The sequence below is a fragment of the Bombus pyrosoma genome, linkage group LG7 (assembly GCF_014825855.1).
Source record: "Bombus pyrosoma isolate SC7728 linkage group LG7, ASM1482585v1, whole genome shotgun sequence".
Classification (NCBI taxonomy): domain Eukaryota; kingdom Metazoa; phylum Arthropoda; class Insecta; order Hymenoptera; family Apidae; genus Bombus; species Bombus pyrosoma.
In genome coordinates, this window is record NC_057776.1 from 6,767,773 (window position 1) to 6,789,894 (window position 22,122).

The 22,122-nt window shown below is 36.5% G+C and overlaps 2 long non-coding RNA genes across 2 annotated transcripts in view; both read left to right on the forward strand.

The window, feature by feature from the left end:
- The window catches only part of LOC122569157, a 28,073-nt gene extending 10,015 nt beyond the window's left edge, over positions 1-18,058 (forward strand). The window contains exons 2-3 of the long non-coding RNA XR_006317351.1: positions 17,638-17,896; positions 18,008-18,058. This is a non-coding gene — a long non-coding RNA (uncharacterized LOC122569157). The remainder of the gene's footprint in view (positions 1-17,637; positions 17,897-18,007) is intronic.
- Positions 18,059-18,158: 100 nt separating this feature from the next.
- On the forward strand, positions 18,159-21,173 carry LOC122569156. Its single transcript, XR_006317350.1, has 5 exons — positions 18,159-18,380; positions 18,692-19,111; positions 20,017-20,316; positions 20,411-20,543; positions 20,633-21,173. It is a non-coding gene; the product is annotated as an uncharacterized LOC122569156 (long non-coding RNA).
- The last annotated feature ends 949 nt before the right edge of the window (positions 21,174-22,122 follow it).

The following is a 22,122-nucleotide window of genomic DNA, read 5'->3' on the forward strand; positions in this document are numbered from 1 at the left end:
ACATAACTATCGTGGTCAATATATTTATTCAATTGTTAAAGTTCAATATTTTTTCATCAAATTTCTATCTGGTACCTATAAATAATTAATAATACGTGCTTTTGCGTGAAACTTCAAACTGATAATTGTAATTCTATTGATTTTATCTTCGTAGTACTGTGGAAAATAAGAGTTGCTTGTATTTTATAGAGGTTCGTTTTGAAAGACGCGACGAATTGAAGTACGACGCGGTTCTTGCGCGAGAAATACAGATAGGTGTGTAATCCGTGGACGAAGAAACTCTAGAAACCCCTGGGGAAAAGGCTCTCGAGTGGTAGAGTTATATAGATAAGGGAGAGACATCACGTTCTTATAGACGAGGGATTCAATTTGGCGTCTGTTTTTCCAAGGGTTCGACTCCAGTCTTGCGAAAACACTCGAGAGGACACCTCGGCTTCCATCTTAGCGTTTCCACTGGGCTCCTCATGAATCCCTCCCCCCTGAACTTCTATCCAGGTTCTCAAAATATCTTCGATCGTCGCGATGTTCCACTTTTTCCTTTCCAGTTCCGCGAATCGCGTTTCACAAATCACGTGCATCATCCGCGACAATTCTTCAAACTTGTCAATAGATCGAATAACAAGCGACGAATCGTGCCGGAGTTTTCCACTTTGAAAATAATTTATTTTAAAAATAATTCTAATTAAAAATAACCGTAGAGATTCTTTGGGGAACGTTTTGCAACCATTTTGAAGATCTCAACCTATCGATTAGAAATGCAGAATTCGAAGTATCTATCGCTATTATTGTCAAAGACAATTTTTAAGATTTTTATTTGATGTTTAAAAAAGTTACTATCTTTGCCTGTTTGAAAAATCTCATTTGAATAAACCTTTTGTTGACAAAATCTCGTTTACTTTCGTTTTCGATAAATGTACTTGCGTGTTCATGTTCTTCTGGTTTCATGGAACAACGTGAAACATTTCGGCGTTCAAAGAGATTTTTTATTTTCGCATTTGTTTGTCTGTCTGACTACAATTCCATGTTTAATGTAGTTCGAAACGAGCGTTTTAAAATGTTTTTTCTCTTTCGTTGCAAATCGCGAAAAACAAATGATCTTGAGAACCTTCGGCACGTCTGCAGACAATTGCAAAGTTTGCAAATTGCGGAAGTCTTCGAGAAAACGAGAGGGAAGGTTATCTTAAGAAAACATTTCATACAATAATTCATCGTACTGCCGATAAAAATTGTTTGACGTCGGTTCCTGTAATTTCGCGGATGACGACCACGAACGTGTGTCGCGATAAGAGACAACAATGTGACTAATTTTAAATACGTTGTCCTTCGACAAAATGATATTCGAAATTTGAGCGATTCCAACTCCTTAAGAAGAGAAATGCTGAATGTTCATTTCTCTGTTCTTCTTTTTAAATTTGTTACAGCAGCTTGAATAACGGGTAGGACAACTTTGAGTAAGTTCACCTATTCGCACTTATGGTTTCACGTGTTCTGCATTCCACGGACTCTTTACGACTGACTACGACTAGTTTGAAGTAGTATAATTGCCTGATTAGATGGCGTTGTTTGACTGACTATCGTCTCTGTCTCGTCGACGAAATTTAATAATTATCTCTTAGAACGTATTATAATCGTTTCTTAGGAATATGTGCGATACATGATCTTATTTTATTTTCTCCTAATTCGTTAGATCTATGGAGAATTTATCTCAAGCTGACTCTATTGTCTTTATCCTTGATCTCTTTCATTTTCGCGCATATAACCGTGAGTTAAGTTCGAAACGGGAAAAATCGATGGCACAACCTGCGACGTTTAATTTTCATTTAAATGAGACAACGTTCATTGTAGGTGTTTCGATTCGGGTCCCTTTCGACTCCTTCCCTCCTACAGTCCCTAAGGCTACCCACACAGGCAACGCTTTCGAACTTTCGGCCAAAGTTTAATTGTCTTTTGCTTGCGTTCTATCTAAATTCGTCGCTCGCCACAGCTGTAGTTCCTCCAACGGTTAATCCATTTGATAAGAACCTGCAGTTAAAAAAAAAGAGACTGAAAGATACTACGCGTGTTATAGCGTTCTACATTTTACATTTTAACTCAAATTATTCCTAAATTATTAACTTTTCCAAACACGCATCGTTATAATAAATCCTTTTGAATTTGTGTACCATAACAATAATTAATTGTTGTGCGCAAGAGTTACATATATGAAAATTACAAGCTACGATATAAATAATAAAAAGGTCAGTATTTCTTGAAGAAAACCATCGAATCTAAACAAAGTGCATAGAAAAGATTGTCAAGTAGACCGCAGTGAAATTTTCATCTCAGTAGATCTCATTCGTATTGTCAAACGTAATCAACAAAAAGGCGGCTTGAAGCTGGGATGAACGATAAAAAAGACAATAATTTCCATGCTCCTTTTCGCGTTGACTGGTCGACAAGCACCTCTCGCGAGGTGTTTAAGAAATTTCGAGGTCTTTCCAAATAAACCACCGCCATGACCTATCCCATAAGATCGGCGTGGATATGACCGGGGCTCTTTTTTGCCCGGCAGAAACAATAAACCGGGAATTTCGTGGCCTCGCCGGCAGCATTGCGTCACGAGCCTCGTCAAGAAAAGTACATTTTCTTTATGACGCATGCTGTTGGCGTATCACAAAAAAAAAACGTTGTTACGCGGATGTTTCGTGTTCTTTTTTCGAATGTCCCATGACGTTCCTTAGGCACCGTTTTCAATGCCGGGAATTGAAATCTCCGAGCGCAGGGAATGTTATACGTTGGACATGATAAAGGCAGATAGCCTTTAAAAACGACATCTCTCGGAAATAAATTCGTAATCCAGAAGGAAAAATAAACTCGAACGCGAACTCGAAATCTCCGAAATCTCTGGAACAGTGACTGTTTTCCGTTGAACGGAATAAGGTCAGCTAGCCTCCCAAAACGCCATCTCTTGGAGCTAAAATTGTAATCCAAGAGAAAAAACAAACTCGCAACTCGAAATCCCGAAATTCGGACTGATAGATCGTTGGATTGGTTTTTATCATTTTGATTTAACGTTTCACGCATCGCGCCTATTAGATTGTGCAAATTCATATTTTTCATGTATGCAGTTAAAAAATGGATCCCAAGCAGACGACCGTCCTTTGTAATCTTCTAAGAGTACACTTCTTTGTTATCCTTTTTTCTCATGAATTAGACTACAGTCATTTGAATGCCTATGGAAATTCAGACTTTTACGAACACCTATATAATTTAAAAAAATTATAATTAGACGGACAATTACGTAGTACGACAGATATGTACAAGAAAGAATTTTAACTATTCCTGTAGGATTCCAATGTTTGTTCTTTAAAACTCGGAACACTCTTTGTGCGAACAACTCCACTTCGATTAACGATATTTACATTCACGATAACCTTCATTTTCTTACATTCTTGACACTGTCGCGACCTACGGTGTCGTCAAATTCCAGACATGTTGAATTAAATAATAAAACAGCTGAACAGAAGTTCACATTGACTCAGTCAGTACACGACGATCGTTATCAGATTCGTCTGTTCTCCTTATCGATTTATTCTGGCAAATATTGTGTTCTGATCTACGATATCTAATTTTGCTCAATTTGAAATTCACTTCTCCTGCTACTTTAAGACGCTACATTATCCCATGAAATTACTAATAAAATACGGTAGCTAGGTATATTGGATTGGCAACTAAGTGACTGGGGATTTTGTCACTACCACCTAATAACACCTAATGACAAAATCCCCAGTCACTTAGTTGCCAACCCAATATAACGACAGAAATGATATTCTCACGCATTAACGTCGATCGTCGCATATTCGTTACGAGGCTACGATGTTTACGCAAGTTCAAAGTTTTATACGTACGAGCATAAGAAATAAAACTTCAACAATACTTCGCATATTTCATATCTTTCATCGTGCGTATTCTGTGCGCTTCTGCAGTTTCCCATAAATTTTCTATGAATGCGTAAAAATCCGCAATCTGCGCATTACTAGATAATAGGATAATATAAAACAAGTAACAAGTATAGAATAGTATATTGTTTTCATATGTAAATTTCCAAAAGTTACTAAGTGGAGGAAACGATATAAGATCAAATGATCACGAGGCATTTACTTAGCAAAGTTACCAACTGACCGATTAGAATTCTCATCGAGTTAATTAACAGTCTATTAGACGGCTTTTCGTTCCGTCAGTCAAAGTGTCTGTCGAATCGGACGACCGTGTGACGTTCGAGGTCGCCATCGAAGACGACATTCGTTCGAACGATTTTCACTTCGGTTTTTCTTTGAAGTTTTTTGCGCTCGAAGGCTGGCTGTTAGTCCGCGAGTATTGGTTTACACGAGTTCCTGAGTTCGGTGGTCCCGAGAATTAAATTTCATCGTTGTATAAACAACTGGGAGCAGACGGGAGGCATACGGAATACGTGGAGACTTCCTACGAGTTAATCCGATCGGATCATACGCGCTTCGATGTCGACTCGTTCCCTTCACGCGAGCTTTTTCGCGCGATAAAAATAGGTGGGAGTCTTTGAGTTCCTCTTTCGGATTCGATTTGGATTCGTTTTAACATGTTCGTAGCATACAATGTTTATTAATATACAATTGTGTATTAACAAATAATTTTCATACAATACCTTTCTCTATATCCTGACACTTTACGTATCAGTTTAATATGAATAATTACTTTCATTCATATTAATATAATTGTAGCAAATTGAAATATGCTACAAGGTAACATTCAATTTTTGTAAAATGGACGCTTCTTTTTGAAAATCTTAAGCATCTAAGTCATTTGCGTTGCTGAGCTTTTGTTAATCCATGAAATCTACTTTTTCTTAATTATTCTAAAAATTTTAGTAACGTGGCTCACCGACGACCACTGTGCCAGTTAATACGTTAACCCTTTCGTTACTGAAGGTGGCCTTAGTTAAAATTTTGCACATTTAATCTCAATGATAAATTAAATAATAAAATAGATTCGACATGGAGCTGATTGACAACATATTGAATTTTATAATTGTTCTCCTATAAGAGACAGAAAATGTGAGTTATTACGTTTTGCGTCAACAATCTTCAACTAACAATGTAAATTATGTACTTCTACTTTATAATTTAAGCCGCAACAATCAGGTTGCAGCTACACTTTCTCGTAGCTTGAGTATTTCTAAATGACGTAACGAATATTATTATAAATAATTGGAATTTTTGGAAATAAGAACTTACTCTGTACCCATAAGGAAGAGTTCAAAAACCAATCAATGTAAGTTACTGTCCATTAAAAACGAATCGAGCAAATATGCTGCTATTGTCAGAATTATCAGTCGACGGATCGATTTAGTCAGATTATGTTACAATGTCCATATTCAAACAAACATAAACTATTCCATCGACCGAAGATTTTTAACAAGGTACCTCCATGACGCAAGTCGGTTTTAATTAAAAGTAACTTACACCGATTGGCTGGCGAGGCCTTCGTATAAAGAATCCAACGTAAGATACTTGTAACAATTTCATTCGGATAAATTTCACAGAATTTCAGCATTCTTGAAAATAATCAAACAGCAACCGGCAGTTTGATCAAAGATCTAGCAGGTAGTAAGTCGATCGAATAGCTGGAACGTTTCGCGTTTCTCTACGCCGCAAGAGGAGAAACTTCCAGGTTGCAGGTTCTTGTTCTGCTGCAAGTTGCTCGTGTTTGTCTTTACAGGAACCAACAATTCTGCGTCGTATCTTCGACGAGCTTGTAACTCGTCCAGGGTTTACGCAGCGCCGTTTCCGCGCGTTTTCATGCAAGAGAATATGACGCGCGCGCGCCCGATGCGATCCGCGCATAAAGATAACAAACACGTCGGTGCAGCGTGTCTGCTGTTTCTCAAATCGACTAAGAGAAAAAGCTAATCTGGTTAGCATTACCACTTTCCGGCCCGATACCAGGTCCGATTTTTCGCCGCGGATTTCGCCTCAGGATCTAAATCGTAGGTATCAACAATCGAACAAGTTCGGTTTAAAGAAATAAATTTCCCTCTTTGTTCACCATCACGCGAAGTTTACCATTCGGTATCGATAGTTACGATGTTGCCTCTTTGAGAATGAATTTATTATGGACAGAGGGAGAGTTATATTTTATTTCTTTCTTATTTTTCGCGGCAAAACTGGTATTCAGGTTGACTCAACTTTCCGCGAAACAAGTTTACATACTTGGGAATATTTATTCATTAAAACATCTCTTCATCATCTTCCTCAAATTTATCATAAACTTCTACAATTGAACTGTTCAACGGTTACATTAGGGTCCACTGTATATACTAAAAAGTGTAGAAAAATGATGTTTTTACGCGCACGGTTTTTTAAATCCACCTTAAAGTTTACTGTAAGTTCGTGTCATCTTCGTAGCGTAAATAAACTTATGGGAGTAGGTCACTCGTTTCTCGACGATCGAACGTTAAATCGCGATTGAATCTTCGTAATTTTTCGCGAAGAAATCTCCCTGTTTCTAAATTCTTTTATATTTTTTCGAATTGGCCAAGATAGGGCAAGATGTTTGGCGAAAAAATTAATTAAACGACTTCAAAGTATTCCCTTGTATTTGTCAATTAACAAATATTTTCAAAAACCGGAGAATATAGAGAGGAGATTTTTCACGAAACAATTTAAAATCGTTTAAATTAATTTGTTCGATATAACGAATCTTGCAGCTCGGAATCGACGGTTTTTTCGGTTAAAACGAGGAACCTGGCTCGCACCGATAGGATTGAATCCGGGCTGGTACGAGGGTGCGAAGTTGAAAAGGGCCCAAGCGGAATTCAGGCGGACAATACGTACCGGGTGGCAATTTCACGCGACACGTCTCACCATCAGCATATCAATAGGCCAGCGGGATTATCTGGATGTGCAGTGATATTCTGCGGTTGGCTCCGGCAGATAGGGTTGCGTAGTTCCGCTTGCACGTATCCACACGTTTTGCCTTTACGTTCTGTGTCTTCTCTATTGCCCGCAGATTTAGTCGACTCTACTTTCCACCGTTTGTGCGTAACTAGGAAAAGTCTGCTTCGTTGTTTCCTGATTATCGCACGGATCATAAGCAGGTTCAATTGAAATAATGATGGAAGTCGATGTGCTATGTTACGAAGTTCTGTGCCATTATGCTCAGAATTACACAAATTTTATAACTCTTGCGATCAATCAAACGAAACATACCGATAAGTTATCGTTCGTTGAATTAATTAAAAAATTATCTCAGAAATGTAGACAATAAGAGTCTAACCCACCTGTGGTTAAACAAACCGATTAACCCCACGAGACATCGCCCCTTAAATCGATGTCACTAGCCTGTAAAGACAAGTTTATTATCCATGACATAACAAGAAAATAATAAACTCAATTTCTACGAGGTTTGTATAAAAAGTAGTGATTTATGGTAATAACTCTTGTATAGAAGGGTTTATTTCTTTTTTGTACATATCTCGAAGAATACAAGTTCGACTCTTCCCTCGGATCTGTTCCATTCTTATTCTAAATGTTTCTAAATTCATCATTTTCATTTTCATTACTCCCAATCGCAGTTATCTACCATCTACAATATAATTAGAAAATGTGATTAGGAAATAACGTTTTATCTAAATGTTTTTATCTTATTTCGCTTTTCTTTCAATCGTTCATCAAACAGAACCAATAAAATTCTATCCGTTTAAAGTAATTTTATGCGTTCTCGATATGTATATCTTCTCACGTTGTCCTCAACGATTTACACTCGCTCAAAAAATCGTCTAAACTGTAGAATTCTCAGTTTGAAATTTCTATTGTAACTTAATATCACAGATCAAATTTCATGAGAGAATCGTATACCTAGGTTTTTCTAAACCGAAGTAGTATCGTTGAGTCGTTCAAGGAAATCACATCGAATCCGCGTTATTTTGATTAGAGCTTAGTAACATTATAATGCGACCGATTCGCCTGGGACGAAAACAAACGTCTGCAAAGTCCAACTTTGTCCCCTTCTGTACCCTCCGTTCCTGCCACGAGAGACGTTTATTTTTCTTGAAAACGTATCAGCCACATTTCCTTCCTCATTGTCTGTCTTAAGGAAATAAATCTACTGCCAGACTGTCCCGGGCCAGGTCGTTTCCTCTTGCACGCTTGCTTCATCTTCCTTTCTGTTCCAAAATCCAAGCAATCTTCCCTTGATTCTTTATTAAGAATCAATGCAGTTATTCAAACAGAAAAACAACAGTTATCGTCATAGAAAAATCGAAACGATATGTTTAAGATAGAAATATGGTTGGTTATCGGATAAACTTGAAGATTATTTTCTATGAAGTAATATTTTTTTCTTATGGAAAGTCAATTTTGAAATTTGATATATTGTCGACTAGCTCAATATCATGCAATTTTATTTTTCATTTGATTTGATTTAGGGATATACTTTTATATTTATCTATCCTTGAATTTTTTTAATATTTCTTATCACAATGCTAATTATTCTGTCGGTTCCATCTAAAATTTCGTGGATTTACTATCTACTTTTCGTTTTTGTTGTTATTTCTATATTCAGATCACAATAGCTATTGTTTTATTCTTTGGATAAATCTATCACACCGTTCTGAGCCGAAAAAACCTTTGTTGCATTTTCTTACGTGAACTAGGGATAAAAACAAAAGAACCGGAAAACCTTTATTGCACTTTCTTACATGGACTAGGGATCGACTAAATATATCACAGGGACTTACAGGGACTATCGATTAAATATATCGATTGTATCTAGAGCTATCTTCTAGTTACTATTTATTGTAACTAGCGCATCTGCATATAGATGGCGAGCACGAACCCACGTTGTCATTTTCAACAGTTTTCCTTTCCAATGAAATCATATTAAAATACTCTGTTTCAGCCACCAACGGATATAAAAATCATCGAGTTTAGATTTATCATGATCCTCTCGTACGGTCTTCAAGTATAATAATCAACACTCTTATAAATACTTACTGCTGAAGATTACTATACGCTAGTAAGTAACTATATATACACTCATATTACATATCGTTATATTAATATCAATCTGCAATACATGTGTACTATAAATGTGTACATTACTAATTGAAATAGTCATGTTGAAGATTGAGGGCTGAGTCGGTTAAAAGTCGTTTGTAGATCACAGCGAATTCGAGGCAGACGATCGGTCAGACAGAATCAGAGTGGGCCAGAACGTCGAACGAGCGGAGTCGTCGGCTCGTCACCTCGTCAGGAGCGTTTAGCTTCCGTTTCGTTTGGTCGGAACACAGATCGGCTGTCTAAAAGACACGAAGCAACAGCCAAGACAAACCTTAAATGCTTGCTAACCAAACAGTCGGAATTAGCCGCGTTACCCGCCCACGAGGAAACCGGTGCTTTCGCCGTTTACTTCTCTCTATGGCTATTATCTTCCACGTTACCGCACTATCATTAGGTTGTTCGTGCCCGATCCCACTTTTCTCCTACGTCCACGCATCCAAAGATGCAACCACGAGTCCCTTCAACAACTCCGTACGGAGACGCAGAGTTACGACTACGTCTTCTCTGCTTTTCTTGGACTTTCGAACATCCTGTCTTGTTCTCCTCTTCATATTCTTCCTTTGGCTTCGATTCTTTTCAAAATAGACTCTGGTGAGATCGTTAAGGAAAGAATTTTATCATTAGGAAAACATCAATGGCAAGTACAGAGTAATTTTAAGATTCGTAAAGATGGTTTAGAGTTTGCTAGATTTACATTATAGTGTCTTGTGGATTAAGCTACTTGATTTAACAAACGATGCCATAATATGATAACGTATCTTTGATTTTTTTCCAATTTTTTACAGTCTTAGAATGGTAAAAATATTATATTTGGACACAAAATGTCCAGTTTGCCAACAGAGCGTGAAACGGTTCAAAATCTTTTATTTCGTCGTAGACGAAGATATTTTTCACTGCGTTTCCGGAAAGATACGAAGTACCTGAACGTTAAGTAGGCACATAGGTAACAGAACACATATGTAACCGCCTGTACACGAGACAACCGCAACCCTCTGCGATGCACAAAAGATTTAGAGAAGTTGCGGCTGAACAAACACCGCCGGCATAAGCGCACGTTCCTCCCTACGGCTTTTCCTGGCCGGGGCACCCGTAAATGCCTCAGCCTCTGTATGCGTAGCCATCCTTGATAAGGCTTTCCTTAACATCGCCTGACAAACCCTCCAGCATCGTTTCAATTATCCATCCAGTGATTATTTCTGGAGCAATCGTCGCGGTCGTCGACACAATATTGCGTATTTCTTAGCATTTAATCAGCTTGACTGATGAATAGGGAGTTATGTAGTTGGTGAATAGGAGTTGGTTGACGTGGGAGTACTGTAGCTATATTATTCGGAGCGATATAGGGAGTGGATGTGCATAATATTATTGTAAACCAGTAGAATGCTTTTTTCCATAAGAAGAGTGAGGATAAGAGTAAGAGTATTTTTTATGTGGATGCAATAATTGCCTTCAATGAAGGATGTAGAGTGATCTTTTCTGAGAGATTAATTTTTTTGCTAAATAATTTTTTTGATTAGATAGATATTTAGAAAGATACTTTTTCGTGGAAGGACAAAGTAACATTGATGAAGAAGAAATGTTGATTTTTGATAAGAAGGATGACCATTTCTTGCGAAAAAATCAGGACAATTTTTTTATAACAAGAAGAATAATTCTCGTGAGAACACAAGGTAACAGTTTTAAAATAAAAATTTTAGAAAACGAGCTAACTTTTTTAATAGCAAGAATAACGTTTCTTCAATACGAAAGTAATATTTTTATGAGGGCAGCACAGTATGTATTGATTATTATATATATTACATTTTACACTTTTGGTCCGCAGTTTTCATTTTATATTTAGTTTCTGACTGAAAATGTCCTCGTTTTTACGCGAAAGAGAACTACACATTATGGAAAAAGGTAGTGTAAAGTAATAAAAATGTTTAAATGGCAGAATATTCAAGAGATCGTGACATAGAAAAACTCGAGTACCATTTTTACTCTTAGAACCACAAGACCTTTATTATTAAAAAATTTGCAAGACACGTTTGTCCACGTACCTATATGAACAATTGTCCCGATGTTATTTTACGTAGTCGCCAGCATTTAAGAAATATGAAACGCCAACTGAGAAAGTTTTCAAGCTCGAAATTAGATCGCAGCGCTTTCCCCTGCAACGAGAATTATAGATTACAATTATAATAACAAAACTTCGTTACAATATAAAATTAAATAAAACCATTTCGCATTTCATGTAGCTTCAAAACCCATAAAAATTTCCCCAAAAAACAAATGCAGCATATCCAACTCTAATCTCAATTCAAACTTTTCACATTTGTAGTTAATTTTACGCTTTTTCACGAACATCCAGTACAATTACACCATCGAATCCCATAACTAGAATCCATTATACGACATAAGTCTGTCATTAACGTTCCATGTGCAACGATGTCGTTTTACTATCGCATCGTTCTAAAATTACAATCTTCCAGCGATCGTCTGGAAGTCGACGATCCTATAAAACGAATTCTATGTCGCGAGTTACGAATAATCGTTCGCACGAGATTCAACCAGCCAGTTTGCCGCGGCAGCCGGCAGAGATAATGGCGTCGAGCTGAAAATGCGACGCATGGAAACGATGACTGTTGTTATTTTATGGGGGTGGAATACTGGCCCGGCGGGGGGACCTCTCGTTAAACCGATTTGCACATCGGATGCACTCACGATTCCTCGAACAGCGGACAATTTCACAGGACTCTATTTACGCTGCTGCTGCCTCCACCAAACGACGCTCTGGCTACCCCAACTCGTTTACGTATTTTCCTCTTTCCCGTAAATACATTTACGTTGATCTGCTTTCCGTTCTTTCCGCGTCACTTTTCCATCTTCTATCGTATTTTCGTTTTTTCGTTCTTCTATAAGAAAAGAAGCAGGCCGATAGTTCACTATTTTATTCTTCGTTTATACATTTTCCTGTTTCCTGTAAGTACATCTCCGCTGATCCGTTTTCCTTACTTTTTCACCGATATTACGTGACTTTCCGATCTCTTTTCGGTTCTGCTTTTTTTTCTTTGCTTTCTTCTCTTCTTTTTTTGCTTCCTTGAAAAAAAAAAAAAGAAAAGTTCGTAAGTGAAAGGTCGTGGAATTAAAGTAATATAGCGGATTTCTTTGAGAGTTGTATAGTGAAATCGAGATATTATTTGACTTGCTTAGATAGACAAACGTTTCTGCACAGTTTCCTCGCTGATATTCATTATAATCATTGGAAACGAAAGACATTTCATTGACGTAATGTCGAGAGATTCATGAGACGCGTGTGCGTTCTATCGAAGAGGAGAGCAGTTGATTCGCTCGTCTAGGCTGAGTGCTCGCCACGAGACTTCTCTTTCGCACTGACAAGATGCAGCTTCCATTCGGATGTCACGTCACCGTCCGAACGCCAGTCGTCGACCATTAAATCGTTTTCTTCGTCGCATCATCCTCCTGGCCTTACATAGCTGCCGTTCGAGACATCTTTAAAACGTGTCCAACGTATCCATCCAACATGAATTCACTGTAGAATTACTAAAAAATTCTATCGTATACATATACATATACATACTTTCTAAACTATCAGAGAAAAAAAAGATTTCTAAAATCTAACAGCCTTCGTATCAAGGATTTATTTAACCAAGTCCCCTCTATAATCTTCCACTAATCGCTCGTCTATTCCAACATATCCAAATTTTGCAAGAAATTTCTTAAAAATATAGATACGTCCGTGTAATAAATAAACACATTTTTTAAATCATCGAAAGAGAAAAGAGTTGCTAAGATCTAGCAGCCTCTGTATCGATAATTCAAGCAACTTTTCCCTGTAATCTTCCCCACTAAATCCCTCAATTAATCCTCAAATCTTTTCGTGTAATAAAGAAAAAAATACTCTTCTATTTTGACGTAATCGATCAAAACAGTCACGTTAAAGGGATTATGGGACGCGATGAAGGATGGACGAGGGCTAATCCGTGGTACATTGAACTGGAATCCCTCGGCTGTAAAATATCTCGTCCATTACCGCAATTTCACCGCGGTTCTAACCGCTCATATACATATCGAGTCACGTCAGCCGAAACATACCGAAGTCGTAAAGCTCCCGGCGTTGCACGCGGATGGACGGAAAAGAATCTCGGTGCCTAATTCGAGATGTTTACCCAAGCGGTGTTTCGGGGCTCTCTTAATTCATACCCGACGCTGTTGTTGCAGCTTAGCCAGCGCCAAATTTATTAAAATCGTTACCGACGGCCGTCGTTCACCGCGGCAAGGAACGCCAGGTTATTATTATTACATCGTCGATACGAACGGAAGCAACCCCTCGCCGGAGTTACTTGCCTTCCTCTTCTGTAAGAAAATTGATGAGACGAAAGATTATTAGGAAATGCAACAGCTTTGCCGCTTCTACGATTTTGTTCTTCTGTGATAATTCCTGGAATTTTTGGCAATACGGAATTTCGCAGGAAAACGTATCTGCTCGTTTATAAGGTACTAAGACATTTCTGTTCCTTGATTATTAGTAAACAATTATTAGTAAATTAGTAAAGTACTTCTGATCGAAATAGAGTATGAATATCAATTTAACAATGTATGTTGTTTGATGATAATCCATAGAGGACGATTGGATATTAATTTAGAATTATACGTGAGCATGGAATTTTAAAGCGATAGAATGTGGGAAATATATTTCTGTGAGTCTGTGACTCTTGGGGCTAATTGAAACGTCTATATATTACTTTTCCATTGATACAAATATTCCTGGTCCAATTGGGAAAATATTTTTATCTCTACCGAATAGAAAATTCGTCATGGATTTCTGTTAACAATTTAGGATTCTATAACTCGCTGTTAATATAAATAATAATAAAATAATAAATAATAAATAAAATAATAAAATAATTTAGGATTCTATAATACACTCGGAATTCAATATTCAATCGTTTCCTCGTTTATGGGATAACAAGAAATTATTGTTAGAAATGTTTCTAACGAAAAAGAATTTCGTTCTGGAGCTATTCTAGATCTCCATAAAATTGTAACAGGTGATCGATGGAAGAAGGTAGGAGGTGGTAGACCACCGTGCTGGAGATTCGATTGAATGAGCCGTATACCTTTAAGAATGTGACAATGCGTAGAAAATGCGTAGAAAATGCTAGACGAATCGGCGAATATCGACCATTTCAATGATCCTGTCGAAAATCTTCACGTGGTCGCGCGATTTTATTCCACTGAAAAGGATCGAAATCCTCGCTAGATCCCATGCTATTATGCTCGAACGTCAGCCTACGATTTCTCGGTCATTTCATCGTTCTTGCGTTCATTGTTCAACGATGGAACTCGTGTCTTCATCTGTTGCATCCAGTATCGAGACATCTGTAGATATATCAAATTTTGTATTTCAATTCTCAACGTAAAATCTTGTTTGGATATTTAAAGAATTAATACAATTAACAATTTTGAAATATTGGAAAGTCAGAGAAGCGAATTATAACTTTTAACAAATTTCAATGAGTTTTAGAGATTTGAAAATTGCACAACTTTTCAAGTAGTAAAATTTGCAAAAGATAGCGAATGAGAAAAAAGATTTACCTTGGTGAAAATGATTTATTTCTTTAGATCTTAGAATTTAATATAACCGAAACTATATCGGATTCATCGCTATCTGTTCAAGGAAAAAGATTTTCTACCAGCATTGACGTAAATCTCACACTTGTCGGTTGTAAACTATACAAGAAAGAAATTCCTCGGTCGGATTTACTCGATTCGACACGGTAAACGTGACACGAATATTCCCTTTGTGATCCGATGCAGCTCAACGGCGTGGTTGTGTAAACAGGTCATTGGGTTTCGATGAACTCGAATCAGTGTGGATAATTCAATAGAATGAGGAGGCCACAGACCAAGTTACAACACGTTCATTGTAATTACATTCTACGTCAAACAGATCAAAAGAATCACTGCCAATCTTCGGGATTATTCATAATACCTAAGGAGATTCAAACAATTAACATATCCAACTTCATCGATCAAATCTACTGAAATTACAAACTTATTTCAGAAATGAATTTTTCACATTTGGACAAGGAAAAGCAATAAGCCTAAAATTTCGACAATCTTTGTAATCTTTGTAATTTAAAAATCTGAAATCAATTTTCTGAATTTAAAGTTAACTTAAGATTTGAATTTTTCGAACGTTAAATATTGAAATTTTAATATCTGAGATTCTAAAATTCCAAATATTTCAATTTGACTATTTGAATATTTCAGTTTTCTAAATTTTAAGTATACAAAAATTCGAGTGTCTACATTTGTAAATGTATAATAAATAAATCTAAATTCTGAAATTTAAATTTCCCATTATTTTCTTATTGGGAAACAATTTGGAAAAGAAACTTTTTTACCATTCCAAAGTATAAAACCTTGATTCCAGGCAAGAATATTCATAATTACTCGCTAATATGTACCTACTGCAAAGTGACGGGTGTCGAAAGTTGACGCGTCAACTTGCAAAGGAACCATCGAAAGTGGTCGATCGTTCGACCCAAAGAATTCTTTTTCTACTCAAACCGACAGGTGCAATCGCTTTCACCCGCGGATATTATTTCTGTCAACGTTGCCCGTGTTTATCCGCATACATATTTGACGAACTTCTCTCGTGCAGGTCCAACGTCTAGGTCGGTAGCGTGTTACCTGAAGAAGCAATCTCTGTCGCATGAAATAACATTTAGGCCGGACTGTCTGGTCCACTGCATCCTATTTTATCTGCAAGTATACCTGTGTTACGCCAGCTTCTGTCCAAGTGTCCTGCAATCAAAATGATTCTCTGTTTCAATGTAATCGGTTAGTATACTACATGTTTTCTAATTAATATCGTTACTTATGATTAGAATGCTTTTAGTTCCTGTGAGCATGAAAAATATTTAATAAGTGTTATGTTTCTCCTACATGTTTGTTTCTGTGCTATTTTTATTATTATTAACATTGTATTGTATCGCATTCGTTTATTGCATTGAAGCTTATGCCTATTAACAATTTTTCTGTGTATGTGCACGATTGATATATTTTCTTTCTATCTTAGTTTATTCCTTAAAGTTGTATATCATTTCATTATTTATCAAAATATGTCTATATCTTAATTTACTATATAGATTGCTATACATGTTCTTGGTTTCTCTATTCGTTTATGCAGAAAGCTCTCCAACTTCGTGCTTTCCTTTATGAAGTTTCTAGTTGCCATATTTGTTTTTATTATTATTGCTTACTTTTTCTGTCTTTATTCGTTTATTATTACTGTTACTATCTCTTTTTTATGATTATTATTGTTACTATTTCTGTCCATTCTTTAATTCTCAGTGTGATTTGCCTGATTTTTATATACATATATTGTGCAGTCGTTTAGTATGTAATTATTATTATTATTACAAAGTATACAATATTTGTATGCACGTATGTTTACCAGTTTAGTTCCAAAAAATATTGTTAATTAATAAGGAAGTGGATACAATTGAAATTCGATTAATCCGCAAACAACAAGCAGTATGCAAATATAATAAAATGAATGCAGCGGTGTATAAATATTATGTTATGTTCAATGTTGTATACAACATATTTGGGAACGATGATAAAAACAAACTTAGAAGAAAAAAAAAACATTAAAAAGTTATTAAAACATGAAAATATATATATAATAAGAAACTATCTATTTAACTGAAATGGTACGAAGTCAAAGAAGTGGATGTATTATTTAATGTGAATTAATAATGACTTTCTTGTGCAAGCTCCCAGATTTTCAAGTCATTCTTGTGACACTTTGTGTGTATTTTCGCCACCAGGATACCTGTCTCTTTACCTACACTTTGTATAAGTAGTCCTTTAGTAAGGCTAACTTTCACAGGACCACATGGTCACCCATTACTGAACTATTAAGTGCCCATCAATGTAGTTTAGTAAAAGCTTCATCTCGTGTGTACAAGCTAGCTGGTTCAGACATGGTATTCAGTCTTCAGGTATTTGATTCTGGTAGCATGTGTGCAGTCGTTGTCCCTATGCAAACCCCGCGACATATTTTTTAGTACTTTAAACGCTTATTTGTTATGTATAGAGCTTTATTTTATAGCTCCAATAATTTTTTGTTTACAGAGAAATGCAATACTTACAGTGTTGCTTCTTACAATGTTCCTGTTCAAATGTGACATCCAATTTACTTTATTTACTAAAATTTTACAAACTATTCTATAAGTAAATAGCAAAATACACACTACTCCCAATTCTATTTCACTGCAATTCCAAAGTTTGGTTTCGAAGTTTTCTATTTTCGTTGAAATGCAACGTTCAGAATTTTGCTAGACAAGATTCGAAGTATCTTGTCATAAGTAAAAGAACGTATAATATTTCCAATATTGCTTCCTTTGCAATTACTTGCGTCTTTCCTACAAAAATGTAAATTATTTAATATCTGCTTAAAATAAATCTATCGTTATATTGAATATAATAGTAATATTTAACGAATACCAGCTTACGCGAGAGCATACAAGGTTTTCTTCTGTTCCTTCAGGGAAGACAGCATCGATGCTTGGCAAAGTGGGGGAGGAGGCAAAGGATACGAGAGTGTGAAAAATAATTTCCTGCTGCTGATATGTGGCGGATCGGACGAGAAGAAAAGTCCTGGCCGGGGGATATCAAAATATTATTCGAGGGTTACCTAGGGTAGCTCCGCATTCTCGCGCCATATAGGAGCCCTGTTGAAGCTAAAGTGGATGGTTATTGCCCTCAACCTGACCGCACAGGCTGGCACACTCGACTACCTCATGGCGGTACACGAATTTCATATTTACCACTGGTTAATCCATCATGCTTGGTATATTTCGAATTTGTATCATTTATCTATTAAAGCACGCTACAAATAATTGTATTCACCTTTTTAGGAGAATGTATCTCGTTGTTTCTCATTTTATTGTGCAAAAATTATAAGACAGTAAGTACTTTATAATATACATTGGTAATAATTTGTTTTATTTTGTGGAATTAAGAAAAGATTCGTGATATCTCTTTTTATTTCTCTTACAGGATGATCATCAAATTTATGTGTCGCATCTAAAAAACAGATGACGAAGAGAAATCTTCTTGAAATCTCCTTGACATATCCAACTGAAAACAAATCGATTTTATCAGCAGATAAGAAAATATACGTGTATTTCATTTGTATTTTTATGAATAACATTTTTTTCAATATTATTCATTCTTCAAGATTTTCAAAAATATACTTCTGTACAAATACGTCGACTTTATAGATATTGTGTATGTAATTATAGAGGAGCAAAATATATAACTAGTGTTTCATTTTTTATCTAATTTCAATAAAAAATTTCTACGTTGTTTTTCAATGTAAAAATACAATTTTAAAGTTCTATTTAGAATACATATATATATATAAGTTCGAATATTAATGTTTTCTACATTTTTATATTTCATTTCTAACCAAGTGAAAAATCTCTACATTGTTTCTTAATCTAAGTAGACAAATATTGAAGCTCTATTCAAAATATATGTAAATTGTAATATCAAGATTCTATGTATTCTTCTATTTCATTTCTGTATTTTAATTTTAGAGAACTGTGCGAGTAAAATCGTCCATCGGTTCCGGTATCACCACGAATCCACGATCCAGAAGTAGGTGCACGCGCGCGCGCGTGTTTGCGCCCAGTTGGGAAGCGTTGCACTCTCACACATGCGCGCACAAGTACAGCAAGTACTTACAATTAGTACGGGGAACGCAGCCCCAAGCTGTGAGAGACGGTCGATATGTGGTCACAATGAAGGGTGTGGCGTTCGAGGACCAAAAGCTCTCTCCTGTCCGCTTTATCCTACCATTGGCTGTTGCCAGGTGTCGAGAATGGCGGACCTTTCTCGCCGTGGCCCTCCGGCTTCTCTTAACAACACTTCAAGTCTTCTCGCGACCGCCACCAAAGATTTTGCTTTAATTGCGGCACGTGGAATGGAGGCAGCTTTCTGATTTGCGATTCACACGCGTTAGTGTAGTTCTTAGATCCTTAGAATATTGAGTCATTGCACATTCGTAATTAACCTTTAGTATTTAGTTCCTTGTTTCATTGTTATAGTGTAGCGCAGTGTTATAGTAGATCATATTTCTTTCTTCTGTTTAATGTGATGTTGAAAGTGCTGATAGAATATTTACTTTAATTTTGGTTGTTTTCAGTTATAGTATACTCAGATAGTAGAATTATAGTACGGTATAGTATATACATAGTATATTTGTATGTGGTATTAAATATTTTTGATTTATTGATATTGACATTACTTATTTGATATTTATTTTATTATTGATAGAAAAAAAAAGAAATCTGCCTGTTTTTGTCAACTGAAAATATCAATTAATTAAAGTAATGTGTTGTATGATACTTATGAATTGGATCTTGCAAATAACGTTACTTACCAAGCTTAAATACTTATGTTGATAATAAAAAAATCTAGCAGAAGCAATTGCATAGTAGTTCAGAATTAAGTAACAGAGTTGTTGTATAACAAATTATATAATTTTCTTGTCTTAATCCTTGTAAGTGCCTTGAACATTAAGCTTTAATTTTCAATATGAACTTATGCAGTTGATACTTATCAAATGGAAATTACAACATAAAATATCTACTACGATTTTGACAACTCTCTTCTATATAAGAGTACAGTGAATGTGTGTAGTATAATATTCTTAAATAGTTCAAGCTCTCCTAATTTTCTACAAATGATCCATTTTCAGTGCCTTCAGTTTTCGATGAAGTGTTACGTTTTCCAGGCAGGCTATAAATTCGCTTGAAAAAAGCCAAGTTTCCAACGAACAAACGATTCAACCAGAAAATTACATACTCAAGGTTCTTAGCGGGCGCTACTTTAATGGAGACACGTGTCGCGGGTATTTCAGATCGTCGGTACACCGTGTCGCGATGATGAAGAGAATGACGACGTTCGAGGAAGATTGATGAGGTGTGTTTACCGCTAACTAATTCCCGTCTGCTGCCGGTTCACGTCTAGCCAACTAACTTTTGCCCCCGGCGGAACGAGGATCCCGAAGAGCACCCGAATTTACGCCGACAAATTGTTTGAATTCCACCGACGGATGATTGAGTATGGAATCGAGAATATCGTGAAAAATGCATTGGTGTGGATCTAAGAAAGGACATTTCATTAAAATGGAAGTATAATGAAAAGATGGAAAGATTAGGTTAGGAACAAATGTAACTGTAAAAGCTTTATTTTAAACTTTTCATTTTGCTAATCTAATAACATAACCTTAAAAAATCCTTATTTCTTCACAGAAAAACCTGTTTCTTTCTCCTCATCTATAACATCATCGTTTCTATTCCATTCGAAGAATCTTCATAATCCTGAAGTTCCTCGTCGATGACGTTCCATTTCAACTTCCGTTCTCGTTATAGGAGAAAGTGTCAGGTATATATTGATTCGGAGTAATTTCACAAAACAATACGATATCTTTGTGGAGAACGTACAAATTGACGAAGAAAAAAATCTTTTGGTAGTCGTTCACCGGAGGTGGTTAACGAAGCATCACCCTGGATTAGGCTTGCGTCAAGCCACAAAACCAGCCTCTTCTCGGGGTTCTGCGTACGATGAAGAAACGGAGGTTATTCTTGGTTGAACAAACACTGGAATGGGTCGCGTGCGCCTCCCACATATTTATAGATTTTATCTCTCTTTGACTTCGCCGAGGCGAGTAGGCGTTCGTGTACTCGCGTGCACCACGAGCGGGAGGAGGAGGACGCGAAAACCGGGAGAAAATCTGTGGAATGCCGGTAGAAAGAAGGAAAACATCAGCCGGAATGACAGAAGAGAAGAAATCGAAAAGGGATTGCTTCTATTTTGGCTTAGCTAGAGAAAAATTTGCTTCCGTTACGTCGACGAGATTTTTCTTCAACCCTTTCACATCTATGAACAAGATATCTGGCGCTTCTTTCCATTAAAATGCAAGATATCTACAAAAAAATTCGGCAAAAATTAGTTCAGGAGATATCTCTTGTGATATTTTTGATGTTTCATTAATGATATTTACTATCTATAGAACATGGACATTCGTTGTTACTTTTACATGAAACAATATTTTATTTTATATGTATTCAGTATTAATTATACACAATGGTTACAAAAAGTATTGGCATATAGTACACTTATTTTCCTATGAATCAATTTTTTATTGGATTCTATACGTTTTATTCCCGTTGTATCTAATCTTTGTAATCGCATGAAACTACTACTAAAAGCGGTAGGAAATTTAACATACTTAGACTTAATTAATTAGTATCTAAATAATCTAATGGACACAATGATCTGCTGATATTTTCTGTAACCACTGTATACGAATATTGAACACACAAAATATCTCATTCAAAGCATCGCAAGAGCGACCCACTTTCCAGATGCAAAAGGATTAAACAAAGATTCGCGAGATTGCTATAAATATTAAAATATCATTATCTTTAAAAACAAATCAATCTCGAATTTTCGACAGACTCTCCACGAATCGTCGAAAATGTCGAAACGTTCCTTATTCTTTATTCGGCGCTCTTTTCAGTAATTTTCACCGATCCGCGCACAATAAGAAGATAAACAAGCAGCTAGAAGAAGCAGAGGGCGGTGGCGAACAGTTGTCACCAGACATGAATGGGAAGGTTTTTCGCGAGCCACAGAAATGAAACGAACGACTATTGAACCAACCGATTGTTCGATGGTTTCGCAGTGTTATTTTTATAATTCACTATATTCTCGATTCTCCTGCGGTGGCTCTCGTGGCAAAGCGTGGTGTTGTTTTTATTGGCTGCATTTAGGGAATGGAATAGTGGAGACCGACGAACAGGAAAGGGACCGAGCGAGAAAAAGGCGGCCACGACGCTGAAAGAGGGGAGAATCGGTGGGAACGGGGTGTTATTCCATCCCTTCTAGCAGCGCCGTCTATTCTATCCGGTAGCACCTACGTTCTGGTGCCTAAACCGAGTTAGAGGTAGGATAGTACGAG